General features: G+C 38.5%; 1 long non-coding RNA gene across 1 annotated transcript; it reads left to right on the forward strand.

Annotated features, from left to right (window-relative positions):
- The first annotated feature begins 2,955 nt into the window (after nucleotides 1-2,955).
- LOC149029226 (uncharacterized) lies at nucleotides 2,956-5,542 on the forward strand. Its single transcript, XR_016172391.1, has 3 exons — nucleotides 2,956-3,432; nucleotides 3,981-4,195; nucleotides 5,282-5,542. It is a non-coding gene; the product is annotated as an uncharacterized LOC149029226 (long non-coding RNA).
- Nucleotides 5,543-18,003: the final 12,461 nt, after the last annotated feature.

The raw sequence follows: 18,003 nt of genomic DNA on the forward strand, positions 1-18,003 counted from the left end.
TTGAAGAATTTGAAACTGATTGAAAAGTAAACTGAATTATGATAAACTGTATTTTAACATACCTCTACAATTGTTGTAGGTGCTGTCAGGGTGAAGAATTCTCATAATGGACCTATTGAAACTGACAATGGAGCTGGTGTAGGTGTTCACAATCTTTCAGAATTTGGAACAATTTAAACTGACAATGGAGCTGTTGGACAATAAAACTCAGAATGTAAGCGGTTTATGGGCTTATTTGGCCAGCTGAACAGTCATGTGTTTGTAAATTATATGATATGTATTTCATTAATCATCATCAGTAACTTCTTCGAATTCCGATCCTTTTTTATTGTCAACGTAAGTGGGTTTATGATGTGTATGGGGTTATGAGAAGATTTCGAAACTTAGAAGGTATGCGGTTTATGGGCTTATTTGGCTAGTTGAGCAGTCATGCGTTTGAAAATTATATGATATGTATTTCATTAATCATAATCAGTAACTTCTTCATTATTACATGGGAAATAGTGAAATGTCATTCTTATTATGAGTTCATATATAATTTAATTACATGGAAAATGTAAAAACTCAGAAATCCAGTGAAGCAAGTTATCCATAAGGGTTATCAGGCGGTCAGTCTTCAGTGAGTGATTTCATACATTATTACATAGGAAATAGTGAAATGTCATTCTTATTATAAATTCATATATAATTTAATTACATGGGAAATATAAAAATTGAGAAATCAGGCTGATGCGTCCAAAAATTGCTCAGCCCTCGGATTCCTACAAAACAACGTCAGATGTGGGCCGACTCGGCGGTCGGGAAGCCACCTCCGAAGGTTGAGTCAGTAGTTGGAACACCACAGTGCCCTGGCTAGTTGCAGAGCATAATTGAGAGATAGAATGGAAGAAGAACGATTGAGTTACCTCTATTGGGCATAAGGCTTTAGTTTATATAGGATTTACCTCCCTTCCTTGACCGTTGGATTAACTCATGATTCTTCTTGGTGGCCGTCCGATTGTAGGGGTTTTCCCCTTTTTCTCGGGGTGGAAGCGGTTTCCATGATTAACACGATTGCTCACTCCTCAAGGTAGTTGTAACCGTATATAGCTCAATCACGTATCCCGAATTTCTAGGGATTATGCTTATCCTTTGAACCATATAGTTCCTTCCTCATCACGCTACCATGATGCCTGAACTTGACCATGATGCCCGAACCCGACTGTGATGGCCGAACCCGACTGTGATGACCGAACCCAACTGCAATGGCCGAACCCGACCGTGATGGCCGAACCCAATCGGATGTCCGAACTCGACTGCAATGGCCGAACCCGATCGGATGTCCGAACCCAACCATGGGGTCAGTCTTCGACCGGGGTCAAAGACTGAACCGAAGATGAACCCGATTTAGTTATATTTTATCCACAACACAAGTGGTCTTGTGTCTTCTTCTTGCTGAACAGTGAACCATATTCCATTTGAGGATCATCCCCATAATTGAATGATAATTGAAACGAGCGAGTCAATACTGAATTCATTTTCTTGGTATTTGCTTTCCTTAATGATTTCGAATAATGTATCAAGCAATGAATGATTTATTGGAAAATGAAATAGGAAGAAATTCAAAATTAAAATGAATTCAATAATTTGCAATTACAATTAATGAAAAAAAATACAAAAATCTAATTGTGTGAATTCAGAGGGGTATTATATATATATATATATATATATATATATATATATATATATATATATATATATATATATATATATATATTTTAATTATCTATTTATTAATGCATTTTTTATTATCACCTCTTTTACTAAAAACAAAATTTCAAATACCATTTTACATTTAATAGTAAATACATGTAAGGTGTGATTAATCAATCATCAAAACTTGGTAGACTGTTACTTCATGAGCACTAGATAAATTAAAAAAGAAGAAAAATGAAAAACAAATCACCCTTACTTTTTACATCATGTGTGTAACAACCTAACAACTAATTTATCAAAGTGTTAGTCATATGCTATTTTTTGGTTTTTTCTTTTCCCACCAAAATATATGTTGCGACAATACCATAAAAGCATATTGATAATGCTTAATATATTTTTTTTCTCAATTAACAAAAGTAAAACATTAGAAGAAATTAGGCGTAATATTTGGGCAAATTGTGAGGGTTACAAAGCAAATTTCTAGTGTTGTTGAGCCTACTGGGATTAGAGAAGATTGCTCATTTCTCCTACATAAAGAATGAAATGATCAGTGCCAACACTCTTTCTTTTGGTAAAGAATGTTAAGTCTTTAATCAACAGTAACTGGTAAATAGAAATCTCTACGGTGTCTAAAAGATACGAAAATTATGATATGTTGCTTTTGAAACAATTACACAACTATTCCAATTTTGCTTCAGTGGAGCGTCATTAATGCGCTCCACGGTGGAGCCAGCCGTCCGATTAGATCGGACGGCTGGATTCATCCTTCCATTAAAATATTCAAAACCCACATTTTTTTCTTTGTTTTTTGCTAACGGTTCGGTTCAACGAACGACCCAGCGGTCCGAGTTGGGCGGTTCGAATGAATGTATAAGTAAAATATTAGTATTACATACCAATTAGTTAATACTTTTTAAAAACACAACATACATAATACACGTATATACGAATTCAAAAACCAGTGGTTTGAGTTTAGATTTTCAAAATATTTTGAAAAACACAAAATCCAATCTGGAACCGCCCAACCCTCATTTCGTTATTTCGACTCTGATGCATCTGGAGAAGAAGGAGGAGGAGCCAAGAGGTTGAAGAAGTTGTTGGTGCAAGAAACGGTTAGAACAATTCTTTGATTTTAGGGTTCCTGCTTCTCAAGCTTGAGTTTATGACGGAGAAACATTAGGGGCCTCCACCCAAACCCCTTTCCTTGACTGTTCTGGGTGCGAGAATTATCAGGTCTTTAGTTTCGAGCTCGATGCCATCGTTACTCAGTCTTGTCTTGCAGCAGTCTCTCTGGCCTGTGCTTCTCTAGAATTCCTTCTCTTTCTCCTTCGATCTAACCATGGATCATCTCTGAAGACGAGAAGAAGGTAGGCAAATTAATGTCTCTAAGGAGGGTTTTTCGTCATCGGAAGGGTCTCAGGAGTTCCTCCGAGGATCTCAAAACCCTAAAAGCTGAAGGGATCAAATCGGGTGAACAATCGCAACAGCTCGAAGATGGCGATTGTGAAGCTAAGGAAGGAACCGAAGTGGTTCCAGATGGGGATTGCTGGTCCAAAATGCTTCCTGAGCTTCTTGGAGATATCATCCAGCGAGTCGAGGCGAGCGAGGATCGGTGGCTGTCAGAAAAAGCATTGTTCCTGTGCTTGTGTATGCAAGAAGTGGAGAGATGTCACCAAAAGCATCGTTAGATCTCCTCTTCATTGTGGGAAAATCACTTTCCCTTTTTCTCTAAAACAGGTTTTGCCTTTTTCTTCTTTTCTTTCGTCATTCATACCTGCAATGACCTCAATTACTTGCCTTGCCCCATATTAGAATTCAAGTTTTCATGGATGATGCTGGTAATGGATTGGGAACGTTTGCAGAAAAACAGAGGCTAGAATGCTGATACCGGCTTGTCTGTTCCCTCTTTTTCCCTTCCTCTTTTCATGTATTCTTGTTCTTGATGGACAAGAATGCAGCAGATCTGAGCTAATATTTGCTGTTTTCCATCTCTTGTTCCAGATGATACTATACCAGATTATAATCGTGTATGATTAGTCTAAGCTAGGACCTAGGTATCTTATCCTCACTGATAAGACTGAATCTGGTTGATATAGTTGGGCTTAAGCCTCTATTGAAATAGGTTCTGTCATTTGATCTTTCCTGGCCAGGATTTCTGCCTGCAAAGGAGGTGCTGCTGAAGCAATCTTTGGATTGTTTATGTTTTGGTTGTGAGTTGCCGATAAATTTGATTGTAACGTGCTGAGGTACTTTTTGTAAAGTTTATTGCCCTTGGTTTTGTTCAGGAAAATGTGATCGGTTTTCATCGGTTTTCTCTCTGTGTGCGCCGGCTCCTTTGCTTGACATTTGTTACGACTCAGAGATTTGTGAAGCTTTGAAAAGATTGCTGGCTCTAATTGTCAAAGCTGATTCCAGGTGGTCTTCACTCTTGAGCAGCAGATATACACCCGAGATTGTTAAATCCAAAATCTGCCTCTGAGACTCCCTCCTCGTGCGTCTGGTAATTCCATTTATAATTTTCTAGTTTGTCTGTGTGTTCTTTTATTGTAAATAAAATGATAAAATTCTTAATATAATTATACAATATTTCATTATGTATCTTCTTCTTGATTATATTTTTTGGTTTTGGAGATCCGACCAAAAATGTTATTGAATTTCAATTTTTAATTCTCATGTGAAATGTATAGTTATTGAAACTTCATGACTTAAATCTCGTCTTTGTGAGCTTTTTTGTTTAGGGATGTTGTAAAGAGTTAAGGTGCACTGATGTATTGAGCTTAAAAGTCCTGATTTAGGTTATGAAGGCAATTTCTAAATGAATAAAAATGCCCATAATCTCTGCTAGGTCCCATCTCATTGCTCATTTCCATTAGTTTTCTAGCTCTTGCTAAATTCCACTACATTGAAGCAACTTTGAATATTTATATTCAAGTTCAAAATAGTGTGCTATTCTTTTCAGTTATTTGGTTATCGTTTATCTGATTCATATTCTGGTTATTAATTTAACTTTTTGTAACTGTATTAAATTAATTGATGCGTTGCATCAGATACATGGTTTTAGAACTGGGAATTAGCCAATCCTCTTTTTAAAGCCTTTCAGAAATTATGAAGGCAACCTCAAGTGCTTGAGATGCATTCAGTCTTGGATTGCGGTGTGGTATTGGGAGGAAAGATCATCAGAGCTTCACTCTCATGTTATCAGCTCCCATCCTATTTATCACAGTAATTCTCCCTGGCTTGTTCTGTGGGTTCAGAATCTCAATGAGCTCCCATCCTAGATCATTTGGATCCATTTTATCGTAACCTGCATTTCTGCATCAATATCACCAAATCAATTTCCTCTACCCAACTCCATCTTTATTAACATGCAAAAAGAAATCCATTTGGTATCACAGTTCAAACAATATTTAGAAAATTCATGTAAACTACCATCTACAATGGATAAAAGAGAGAATTTAACTAAAAGGAACCGAGTGAATTTAAACATAGTGGATCAATTCAAGAAACACATTAAGCACTAAGTTTTGTACCCTTCAGAAAATATGACCTAGATGCTTATACCCACTGCTTGTCTTACTCATGACAGGTATGATGCATTCGGTAGTCTTTAGAATCATCATGTTTTGTGAGGACTGAAAGGACACCATTGGTTGCTGGTCTAAGGCTCTTAGTTATGACATTATCAAGAAAGATCGGACTGAACTACTTGAATTAGAGGGTCATTGATTCCATGGGTTTAAGTTGAGATTTGAATGGATTCTACTGGTGAATTTGGGCTGCTGTAAGGTTTTGGTGAACTAACATTTCAAAAAAGGAAAACAGTAAAAGGGAGGGTAGTTTTAGGGATTTGGAGGTTTTGAAGTAGAAATTTGGATTGCTTACAATCGAATCTGAACTTGAAATGAGGAATTCTTGAGGTTTATTTATTTATTCTGATTCTCTTATTTATTTTATTTTTTAAAATTTTTTTACTGCATTAAATTAAGCATTCGTTGCTGTGATTGGGGGGGGGGATTAAATTAAGTCTAAACTGGTCACCAATTGATGCCTGACAGCTAACATCACCTAGATTAAGTCTTGAAGTCATATTATCAAGGCTCTTGGTGATCAAAGTAGTTGAAGGTCTTTTGTTAGGACTGTTATAATTTGTTATTGATTAATGCCAAAAGCTAGAGTATCAATCACAACAGCTAGAGTTTGGTAAACTAGAGTATCTGCTATGGGGTAAATGGCACCTAGGTTATCTAACCTTTCGATATATTGTAGCTAGGTGATTCAGCCACCTTAAAGGGGTATTTTTTTTCTTCTTGGAATCAACTAGGGTTGACATGTGTATGGGTTGGGCCTTCGTTCCAAGGTTTACATTGTAATTGGCCAACTTATTGGGTCTATAACATGGTACACAAGCCGGGTACAAAAATAGGTTTCTTAATTAGTTTAATTTTTTTTGAAGGTCATGTCACCACTTAGAAGTCACATGACTTAAGTAGGATTAGTTAGGTCAATTTAAGTGTAGGGTTTTGAAGTGATTTTTTGTTTAGTTTTGTTAGTTTTTAATTTAGTTAGTTCCATTCCAGTGAGAAACGATATTTCATTTAGGCTGATTAAAGCCTATTTATATCCCATTAATAGATGAACTGATTAATTTGAATTTTCATCATGCAATTGTGTGGCTGCTGCCTTCTTCTCTGTAAGAGGGTGTTGTCTAGTGTCTCATAGTCATGTTCAGATAGCTTTAGTGCTGGTGTTTGAAGCCCCAAGTCTGTTCCCCGGCAATTCACGGTCAAGAGGAGATTGGGTGGTAGGTGTTTCAAACCATAGTTCCTATTTTTGACTCCTTCACTTGATCCAAGTGACAAGCTCACAATGTAGAAACCCTGGATTTGGATCTTACAAGTGCCTCTTGGGAAGGCCCAATTTTCAGATATTAAATTTTGTCTGTCAGTTTTGGCTGATTTTTAGTGAGCAGAACCCTTTCCCGCTCTCCTAGAATTTAATCCAAACCCAGCCCCAATTCCATCGTTAAACTTGGAAATCTGAAAACTTTAAACCTCACGACGCCTAGCCATAGTTCCCAAATGGCTGCAAACCAGAGAGGAATTACTCTTATTAAAGAGCTAATTGAGCAGTATGGTTTGGAAACAGTTCAGGCTTACATGACCCATGTACAGACTAATGCAGAAGAAGCTGTGAGAGAAATGCTCAAATCAATCTACACCAGAATTGCAAGTCCTTCATATAATTTTGAAGGAGCAGATTCTGTCACCATTGAAGAAGAAGATTATATGGATGATGGTTCTGTTATACACTTAAAGCTTACTATCAATACTGAGAAGGGTGAGGGTTTGTTATACACTTAAAGTTTGAAATCATTGCAGTATGTCACTAGTGAATCACACTTACCTATTGGCTCTGTCGTTTCTTAGGTGATGAGAACATTATACTAGTATATAAATTCACATTCCTTCTCATACTAATGATGTCATGTAAGTAGCATTTGCTTCTGGTTTAGGGTTGGTAGACGTTCTTGTGTGTAAATGTTCTGGATATCAGTGAAGTTTCCAAACTTTTGTATGACCTTTCACATTATGGCAGATTTTCATTTGATCCTAATGCAAAGTTGGGCTTGAATGTTGCTTCATGCTTTTATACAAGGTAATCCACAAGGCATATACAATTATTGAATTCAGTGGTTCTTATAGGGTTGGTGACCTATACAATTGAAATCTCTTAAATAATCTGCTCATTTTTTATGGTCTTTCGGTCTAAAATGTTTCGAGTAGAAATTTTACATAAGACTCCTTTGGTTAAATAGACATCTTTTTGTGTGTGTGTGTGTGTCTATGAATTTTTATTGGTTCTAATTGTTCAAGTATCCAACTCAAGACATTAAGCTATGAGGTAGAGATGTCCAACTAGTGCATGAAGTCATTCAAGCTCCCGAAGTTTTCCAATCGGGGAAAAACTCCTCACTTGTTGCCCTCTTTTAAGGTGAGTACACAACTACGCATGACATGTGTAGCCCCTGTTTTGGGTGATCCATGTTCAACAGTGGGTCCAATGGCGATATGGGCAACAAGGAGCTGGCCCAAGCCCTTCAATGCAACAGCCATCCTTGTTGCAACTGTATTCTGGATTTAGGCTTGCTTGGACATGATCTAGTAGAACTATGATTGAACCTAAAGTTTTTGTTCTGATTGCAACCTTTGGTTTACTAAATAATAACAAGTGGGTATTGTCAAATGGGTGCAGAAATTAGTATTATTTTATAATTATCTGTAGTTTAACAGAGTAAAACAGAGTAAATCCATGAGGAAAGCAATAGAAGTGTTTAACAGACCAAAATAGATTTTCATTCACACCATGTCATTGTCTCAGTTTTGTAGAATTCCTTTTGTTAGTAAAAGCAATACTACACATTTCATTTGGGTCCGCTCTCATCAAATTGCTCTCTTGTTTGTAATTTCACAAGTAAATTAGTCTTGGACTTAATGTTTATTTATTCTGGTGGATATCCAGTAACATAACTCATTATCTTCAATAACATGACTTTTTTTTTTTTTTTGGGTACAAATCTTCTAGTACATGATTCACGTTCATAAATTCTAAAAAGGTTTCCTACCATCTTCTTGTTATGGTTTTCTATGGCACACTAATTGGGATCCAGGTAGCATCCATGTTTATGCTTTCCTGCAAGTTGTTAATTTCAAGCTGAGATCAAATTGTCTTGCTTTCTTTCTTTTCTTTTCTTTAATTTTCTACGGAAAGAGCCAGTTAGAAAAGGACCCAAATCCAACAACTAAGAAACAAAGTGTGGGACAAGGACAAGATTCAGCTCATATTGATAATAATGTTGCACTATTAGGTTTTGATATTAACATATCAACTTTTTGAGCTCTTAAATTCCACAGCAAGCCATGCCCAGAGTTTTGTTTTTTCAATAAGGACCACTGAAATCTTTCTGTACAATGTATAGGTTGAGGTTGTGTCAATACAAATTAGAGTAAGGCATGAGGCCTCGACTTTAAACATCAAGCTACCGATCCAATCTTAGACTCAGAGCAGACAATCTCAAAGGGAAAACAGCAGAGCTGAATAGCAAATGTCAAGTTATATCTTCACCTTATTGATTTTTTATTTTTTATTTTTTACTTGGTGGTGGAAAAGAAAAATTCGGGGGTGGGTGGTGATTTGGTTATTTTCAGCTCTGATGCAATCTGTGTGTGTGTGACATACAACCCCCCACCCCTGCCAAAAAAAAAAAGAAAAAAAGAAAAAAAAACAAAAGATTGTATTAGTGAAAAGAGAAATGAGCTCTTAAATTCATTGCTACATTGGCCAGCTTCCTGATAGCTCCACTGACTGTTTATATACTTTTTTTGCAAGGTCGCATTGATAGTCATCTTGTTGGTTGTCATTTATATTGTGGTTGCAGTTGTTTGCCATGGATCTACATTGCCTTCATGCCTGAACTGAGAAAGTGTTGATTGGGTTTGAGATAACAGTTTCATCATTGCACAGATTTTGAAGGCTGAAGATGACATTGAAGATAGCATTTCTCGATGTCCTGTGTTACTTCATGTTCTGTTGTTGTTTGTTAAATTTGTGTGGTCTTTTTTCTTATGGAGATTTTAGCTGTTCTGCTTGCTGGTGGTTGGAATGGTTTATGGGAATTGGACAACACCGATGTCCTGATGTAGGTTTTTGGCGGTTGACATGTAGGGTTACTGATTGAAATTCCTGCAGTTTTGACACCTTGGTTCGTCATCCCACAGTTGGTGGGAAGGTCTGGATTTGATGTTTGTTATGAACATTTAGTTTGATATGAACATTGTATTCTCCTTGTTAACCAACTAGACTCATTGAATCTGTACAAATACTTTTGTGTAGCAAATCTTGTTTATGGTTCAAAAATTTCCATTCTTGAAGGCTGTGATACTAAGTGAGATCCGGATAATCCAAGATCATAAAAACCATTTTAATGCCAGAGGATCAAATACCTTACTAGTGACATCACCTTCACCAAAACTCACCTTCATATGGTATTCTCTTGTCATTGCCAACGTCCAATTTTAGCCTCTGTGCCCAAATACGAAGACTTTTTAAACGGAATGATGAAACGGAGTCATTCCGTTTAAACAGAAACCATTCTATTTCGTCTATGAGTCTTACGAAACGGAGTAGTTCCTTTTAAACAGAAACCATTCCGTTTTATCTATAAAGGATGACGAAACGGAGTCGTTCCGTATAAAAAGGCACGATTCCGCTCGTCTATGGGTCATATAAAACGGTGTGGTTCCTTATAAAACGGAATAATTCCGTTTCGTCTATTTTAAAACGGATTGGTTCCGTTTAAAAAGGAACCACTCCATTTGGTAAATTAGTCTTCCGAAACGGAGTGGTTCTGTTTAAAAAGGAACCAGTCCGTTTCGTCTGTGAGTCTTATGAAACGGAGTGGTTCCTTTTAAAAGGGACCCATTCCGTTTCGTCTATGTTAAAACGGGTTTGATACTTTTTTAATTACTTGGTAACACGAAATTTGATACTTTGTGTTCACAGTGATGAAGAAGGGTTGATTTCGTTTAAAATGGAAGTAGCCCGTTTGTTCTCTGTGTTCACATACATGATATGGGTTGGTTCCGTTTAAAAGAGAATCAGCCTGTTTGGTCTTTGTGTTCACATATATGAAATGGGTTGGTTCCTTTTAAAAGGGAACCAGCCCGTTTGGTCTCTGTGTTCACACGCTGAAAAAGGTTGGTTCCCTTTAAAGGGAACCGGCCCGTTTGGCCTCTGTGTTCACGTGACGAAACGGGTTGGTTCCCTTTTAAAGGGAACCGGCCCGTTTGGTCTCTGTGATCACATGCTTAAACGGTTTGGTTCCCTTTAAAAGGGAACCGGCCCGTTTGGCCTCTGTGTTCACATGACGAAACGGGTTGGTTCCCTTTAAAAGGGAACCAGCCCATTTGGCCTCTGTGTTCACATGCTTAAATGGGTTGGTTCCCTTTAAAAGGGAACCGGCCCGTTTGGCCTCTGTGTTCACATGACCAAATGGGTTGGTTCCCTTTTAAAGGGAACCGGCCCGTTTGGTCTCTGTGATCACATGCTTAAACGGTTTGGTTCCCTTTAAAAGGGAACCGGCCCGTTTGGCCTCTCGTGTTCACATGCTGAAACGGCGTTTGGTTCCCTCTTAAAGAACCGGCCCGTTGGCCCGGTTCACATGACGGGGTTGGTACCCTTTAAAAGGGAACCGGTCCGTTTGGTCTCTGTGTTCACATGCTGAAAAGGGTTGGTACCCTTTAAAAGGGAACTAGCCCGTTTGGTCTCGGTGTTCACATGACGAAAGGGGGGTTGGTGGCCGTTTAAAAGGGAATCAGCCCGTTTGGTCTCTGTGTTCACATAATGAAAGGGGTCAGTTCCTTTTAAAAGGGAATCACCCCGTTTGGTCTCTGTGTTCACAGTGATGAAAGGGGTTGGTACCTTTTTAAAGGGAACCAGCCCGTTTGGTCTCTGTGTTCACATGATGAAAGGGGTTGGTACCTTTTTAAAGGGAACCAGCCCGTTTGGTCTCTGTGTTCACATGACGAAAGGGGTTGGTGCCGTTTAAAAGGGAACCAGCCCGTTTGGTCTCTGTGTTCACATAATGAAAGGGTTTGGTTCCTTTTGAAAGGGAATCACCCTGTTTGGTCTCTATGTTCACAGTGATGAAAGGGGTTGGTTCCTTTTAAAAGGGAACTAGCCCGTTTGGTCTCTGTGTTCACATGACGAAAGGGGTTGGTGCCGTTTAAAAGGGAACCAGCCCGTTTGGTCTCTGTGTTCACATAATGAAAGGGTTTGGTTCCTTTTAAAAGGAAATCACCCTGTTTGGTCTCTATGTTCACAGTGATGAAAGGGGTTGGTTCCTTTTTAAAGGGAACTAGCCCGTTTGGTCTCTGTGTTCACATGACGAAAGGGGTTGGTGCCGTTTAAAAGGGAACCAGCCCGTTTGGTCTCTGTGTTCACATAATGAAAGGGGTTGGTTCCTTTTAAAAGGGAATCACCCCGTTTGGTCTCTGTGTTCACATGACGAAAGGGGTTGGTGCCGTTTAAAAGGGAACCAGCCCGTTTGGTCTCTGTGTTCACATAATGAAAGGGTTTGGTTCCTTTTAAAAGGGAATCACCCTGTTTGGTCTCTATGTTCACAGTGATGAAAGGGGTTGGTTCCTTTTTAAAGGGAACTAGCCCGTTTGGTCTCTGTGTTCACATGACGAAAGGGGTTGGTGCCGTTTAAAAGGGAACCAGCCCGTTTGGTCTCTGTGTTCACATAATGAAAGGGGTTGGTTCCTTTTAAAAGGGAATCACCCCGTTTGGTCTCTGTGTTCACATGACGAAAGGGGTTGGTGCCGTTTAAAAGGGAACCAGCCCGTTTGGTCTCTGTGTTCACATAATGGAAGGGTTTGGTTCCTTTTAAAAGGGAATCACCCTGTTTGGTCTCTATGTTCACAGTGATGAAAGGGGTTGGTTCCTTTTTAAAGGGAACTAGCCCGTTTGGTCTCTGTGTTCACATGACGAAAGGGGTTGGTGCCGTTTAAAAGGGAACCAGCCCGTTTGGTCTCTGTGTTCACATAATGAAAGGGGTTGGTTCCTTTTAAAAGGGAATCACCCCGTTTGGTCTCTGTGTTCACAGTGATAAAAGGGGTTGCTTCCCTTTAAAAGGGAACCAGCCCGTTTGGTCTCTGTGTTCACATGACGAAAGGGGTTGGTGCCGTTTAAAAGGGAACCAGCCCGTTTGGTCTCTGTGTTCACATAATGAAAGGGGTTGGTTCATTTTAAAAGGGAATCACCTCGTTTGGTCTCTGTGTTCACAGTGATGAAATGGGTTGGTTTCTTTTAAAGGGTACCAACCCCTTTGATCTCTGTGTTGACAGAGATGAAACGGATTGGTGCCGTTTAAAAGGGAACCAGCCCCTTTGCTATCTGTGTTCACATGTTGAAATTGCACAGACTTCCCAATATTGGTGAATTGTAATAACCACACAACATACCATTAATATGTTCCATCACACTGTCATAGTCACTGAAATTATAAATTGAAGACTTATAATAATGTTTAAAGCCTGTTGTATCACTAATAAAAGGGAATCAATAATTTTAAAAAAAAAACCATATTTTGGTTTCAATTATTTGTTTCATCACAGTCTAACTGTCATATAGACAATAGATATGAAAGATTATATAATTGATTTTGTACAATATCATATATTATAGGTGAAATTGTTTTGACAAGTACTTACAACCCTTGAAATACAATGTGATCAGTCTTTCACATTGATTCAGTACATTTTGTTAAAATAAAATTTCAGTAATACCCAACAACTTTACTCTTGTCCTCTTGTCTATGTTACAGTACTGACTTTGAACGTAGGGCGTTTATATTGTCCTCTACTATTGACATTGTCATACGACGTTGAAGCTCTAGAATGGACGTACGTTGCTGCTGCACTGCCACACATCTGATCTACCCAAATAAAAGAATGTGGATGTCTTACACCATTTGGGCACCTATAAAATCTCCGACCTAGATTTTTTGTTGTGTTTGAAGTCAGCAGCAACATCCTCCCTTGCCCGGAGTGGGTTGCTCCATACTTGTAGATGACCCGTCTTCACAATAGCATCCACCCATTCCGGATAAATGATCACACAACTGCACCACATTCACAGGTCCACAAGCACATTAGTGAGTCAAATATGGAAATCTACAATTCTAACCCCTTTGTTAAGACAAAGTTTTATGATCAAGTATGTCAAAATAAAACAAAACAAATATGATCAAACAATACAAACTGCCAAAGATCATCAAAAGTCTTCAACCAATGCAAGTTGAGTTAATTGGGTCATTTCAAGCTGAAGTTGACTATAATCTTTTTCCTTCTCCACTAATTTATGTTTGATTGATGTCTTTGATCTCATTCTCCAACTTTCCAATTTTTTGCTCACTTTTTTCTCTTTCCAATCGCATCTCATTGTCTTTCTGAGTGAGGTGACGACTAGTAAGTGTAACTCCTACACTTGCACCACGATCCCGCCCCGGACGTTCCTTCCCAATGACTACCTCAAAAGCATTGTCTTGGGCCATCTGAGAAGTCAATCCAACGCTCAACCCATTCTTTCCATTAAGACCTTTGCAAACCCCATCTCAAGTTATTCCCAAAACCCTAATCTCACTCGGACTTAAACCAACTGTCAAAATTATCCACAATTCTAACTAGTTACCCCCCATAGACTCCTAACAAAAACATTCAAATTTGGTTGAGTTCTAATCAGACAAACCCAAGAATTTCTACATCATTCTCTTTCTAGAAATCTAAAACCCTACCTGTAAATTGCTGTCAAATCAATTGCATATATTTCACCCTCATTAAAACATTGTGAGACCTTCACTGTTATCCACTACACCCTCATTTGACATAAACCTTTCACTAAACCCCAGTCCAATAAAATCCTAACCCTAATATGACCAAATACTATTTTTTGTCCTAGTCAAGCCCACCTGTTCATAGCAGATCTGGTCATTAACTTCTACTGGTCCCCTACCAATCTAGAACTACACCAGGTAGCAAGAGTGAAAGACATGTTATTGACTATACCAAAAAGTTCATATAGAAACTGAAGCTAGTCCAATAGGATAGGGTTCTATTCATTGACTATATTTTTCATTTTGCATATGAAAAGAAAACTGAGCAATAGGAATGAACAAGACACATGTTCACACCAAAAAAATTGATTAATGAACTTGATGGGTTGGAACCATCATACCTTGGATAACTTCTTTGAGCTCAGGATTTACCTTAAAAAACACATGTTGGATCTCAATTTTCAAACAAAGAAAAAGATAATACATTGAGAACTACATAGATGGCATCAACAACTCCATGGATCCTTGTCCTCCAACAGGGCTCTACCCAAGGTCATAATAGGTACAAGATCTAGACAACAAATGAACTTTGTCACAACTTTTCATATGGTCATATTTGGCCTGCCTCTTGCTCTCGTGGTTCCTTCGATCAGCGGCTTACAGGCTGAACCTGAACATAACATATGATTGCAGTTCCAAGGTATGGCATTATAAAAATTTGTGGACATGAGAGAAAGAAAGAAAATCTTCAGTCTTCAAACATTATTCAAGAAAAGAGATGCTGTCACTGCATTGACGAGTAAACTCTCCAAGAAGAAGAAACTAATGAGACAACTAGAACTAGTATACTCCATAAAAGTAAGGGGAAATTAATGAAACAACTGGAACGATTTTAAGCAAACACAACATGGAGTAATATTTAGAAATGAACTACAAGGAAAGTTTTCCTTCACATGATCAAATCACTTGTAGGACACATCGAAGTAATATATATGCTAGAGAAGCATGAACTACTGCATGCTACTACCACTTCCTATTATGATTTTTGCATCGCACACAGTTCATAACCCCCCACCCCCTTAAACAGATCAAGTAGTACAAATTGATCCCATAATTAACCTGATCTCAGTAAACTATTCTCATACAATATTGTCCTCATTAGTACTCTGCTCCAGCTCCTTATTCAGATTACCAATTTTCATGGAAAAGAGTGCAAGTTGAGGATTCCACCATACCCTGTGCAATTAAAGGGCCCATGAATGATCAAACCATCATATATTCATATAAGGTATCAGTATATTAGACAACTACATGTCTACAAGCAAACATTTCTGGCAACAAATCAGGTTTTAAAGCCGAAGAATTCCACCAGCTCATTTACAACATTAACCAAGCAATCCTTCACTTTCAATAGAAAATCTTCAATATGAAGTAACACAATATAATACACTGAGAAAATGCACAAGACATCTCATGGGAAAGCCCAATTGTCATGCATCGTAAGTTTCATTCTGACTTACAGCATTAGGAATGTGTCTTATCTAATTCACACTATGTTAACAAAAATCTTCAGTATCTCATAAATTTCGAGTGCCGCCACCTCCGCCATCCTACACTTTATCACTAGGATAAGGCTTTACGAATGCATTCAGCATCAACATATTTTGGGTGGCCACCTTCAAAGAACATTGTGCTGACCAACCAAAAGCATTTATAGAATAACATGATTCCAAGAGCAAGGGAATAAAGAACAAAAAGGTACATTGAATCAGAAACTTGAAAAGAAAAAGGAGAGAGCCCTGACCTATCATACCTTGTGAAATTGCTGGAACTATAACCCTTTAAGGTCACCTTAGGTGTATCCCTTTCATCAGCAGTCTTCTTCTCAAATGGATATCCCTCTCTCTCTCTCTCTCTCTCTCTCCCCTTTTCTCGGCAACTGTTGGTTTTGTGTTAATTCGATATGGAACGGATCTCGGTTCATGGATATTAGGTTCGGTCCAACTCGGGTTCAACTCCAGTTCTTTTTACTTCAATGGAGGAATTCCACATGCTTATTTGATCGACCAACATTCAACCTTGTCACCTGGTGCAATCCCAACGATTGAAGCACAAGTAGCACCAAGTTTCAGGCAAGACAGGATCCAAATCCATCATTCCACAAGGAAAAGAGAAAACATTGAGAGGGACACTTGAAGATTGTAACTACAGGAAAGATTGATATATAGAAATCTTTGATATAAACACAAGTATGATTGTATGAAGTCAATTTATTTTTGAAACTTACATGTCCTTTCATGTTACCTTAATGGACCATAACATCTTATTCACCAGTATGAACTCATCATTTATTTCTATAACCTGGTGAATGAGCGAGGACCACAACAAAGTCTGTTTTAATAGAGAATCAACGAGGAATAGAACCCCATCCACCACCCCCTGGAGTTAAAATTTTAAGAAGCTCCCCTGCCTGTACCTCAATTGTGTTCTTACCTCCAAGGTAAACTTGTCGTTTATCTTTTGTAATCAGGTAGTTAATCCCTTTAGCCCCATTTTTACCAGCATTCATACCTCTTGGTGTATGAACACGCCTCTCCAAAAGCACACTTACCGTCACAGGACGGCGGAACTCAATCTCCCTCACAAGTCCATTTCCACCTCTATGAAGACCAGCACCTCAACTGTTCTCTCTTATCCCAAATTTATGCAAGAAAACAAGGTATCTCTGCTCAAGGATCTCCGGATCAGTCATACGGGTATTGGTCATATGACACTGGACACCACCGGTTCCATCCCAAGTAGGCCCCGCACCACTCCCACCTCCAATTGTTTCATAATAACCAAAACTATTATCCCCAAAAGTGAGATTATTAGTACAACCCCGAGAGCAAGCACAGGGCCCGAAAGGCAAGTGAGTACTACATCGATAACTCTTTCACATGTTAGAACATTACCTCCTACTACGAAGCTTTATCACTGGGAGAAAGGAAAGAACCTCTTGGAATGTATATTTTAACTGGAGCCAGACAACCTTGATTCAGAGGAATATCAACGTTGACCAGACAACGTACACAATAAATGATAGCTGCAGCTGTAACTGCTTCCGGTGCATTCCAATTCCCATACACTTCTGGGCTAGTCCCCATGAAATCAAACAAACCCTCACCCTTCTCAGTATTGATAGTAAGCTTTAAGTGTATAACAGAACCATCATCCATATAATCTTCTTCTTCAATGGTGACAGAATCTGCTCCTTCAAAATTATATGAAGGACTTGCAATTCTGGTGTAGATTGATTTGAGCATTTCTCTCACAGCTTCTTCTGCATTAGTCTGTACATGGGTCATGTAAGCCTGAACTGTTTCCAAACCATACTGCTCAATTAGCTCTTTAATAACAGTAATTCTTCTCTGGTTTGCAGCCGTTTGGGAACTATGGCTAGGCGTTGTGAGGTTTAAAGTTTTCAGATTTCCAGGTTTAACGATGGAATTGGGGCTGGGTTTGGATTAAATTCTAGGAGAGCGGGAAAGGGTTCTGCTCACTGAAAATCAGCCAAAACTGAAAGACAAAATTTAATATCTGAAAATTGGGCCTTCCCAAGAGGCACTTGTAAGATCCAAATCCAGGGTTTCTACATTGTGACTGTCACTTGGATCAAGTGAAGGAGTTAAAAATAGGAACTATGGTTTGAAACACTACCACCCAATCTCCTCTTGGACTGTGAATTGCCAGGGAACAGCACTGGGGCTTCAAACACCAGCACTAAAGCTATCTGAACATGACTATGAGACACTAGACAACACCCTCTTACAGAGAAGAAGGCAGCAGCCACACAATTGCATGATGAAAATTCAAATTAATCAGTTCATCTATTAATGGGATATAAATAGGCTTTAATCAGCCTAAATGAAATATCG

This window comes from Hakea prostrata, chromosome 1, assembly GCF_041222555.1.
Source record: "Hakea prostrata isolate BN-2017 chromosome 1, UWA_Hpros_2, whole genome shotgun sequence".
Lineage (NCBI taxonomy): Eukaryota > Viridiplantae > Streptophyta > Magnoliopsida > Proteales > Proteaceae > Hakea > Hakea prostrata.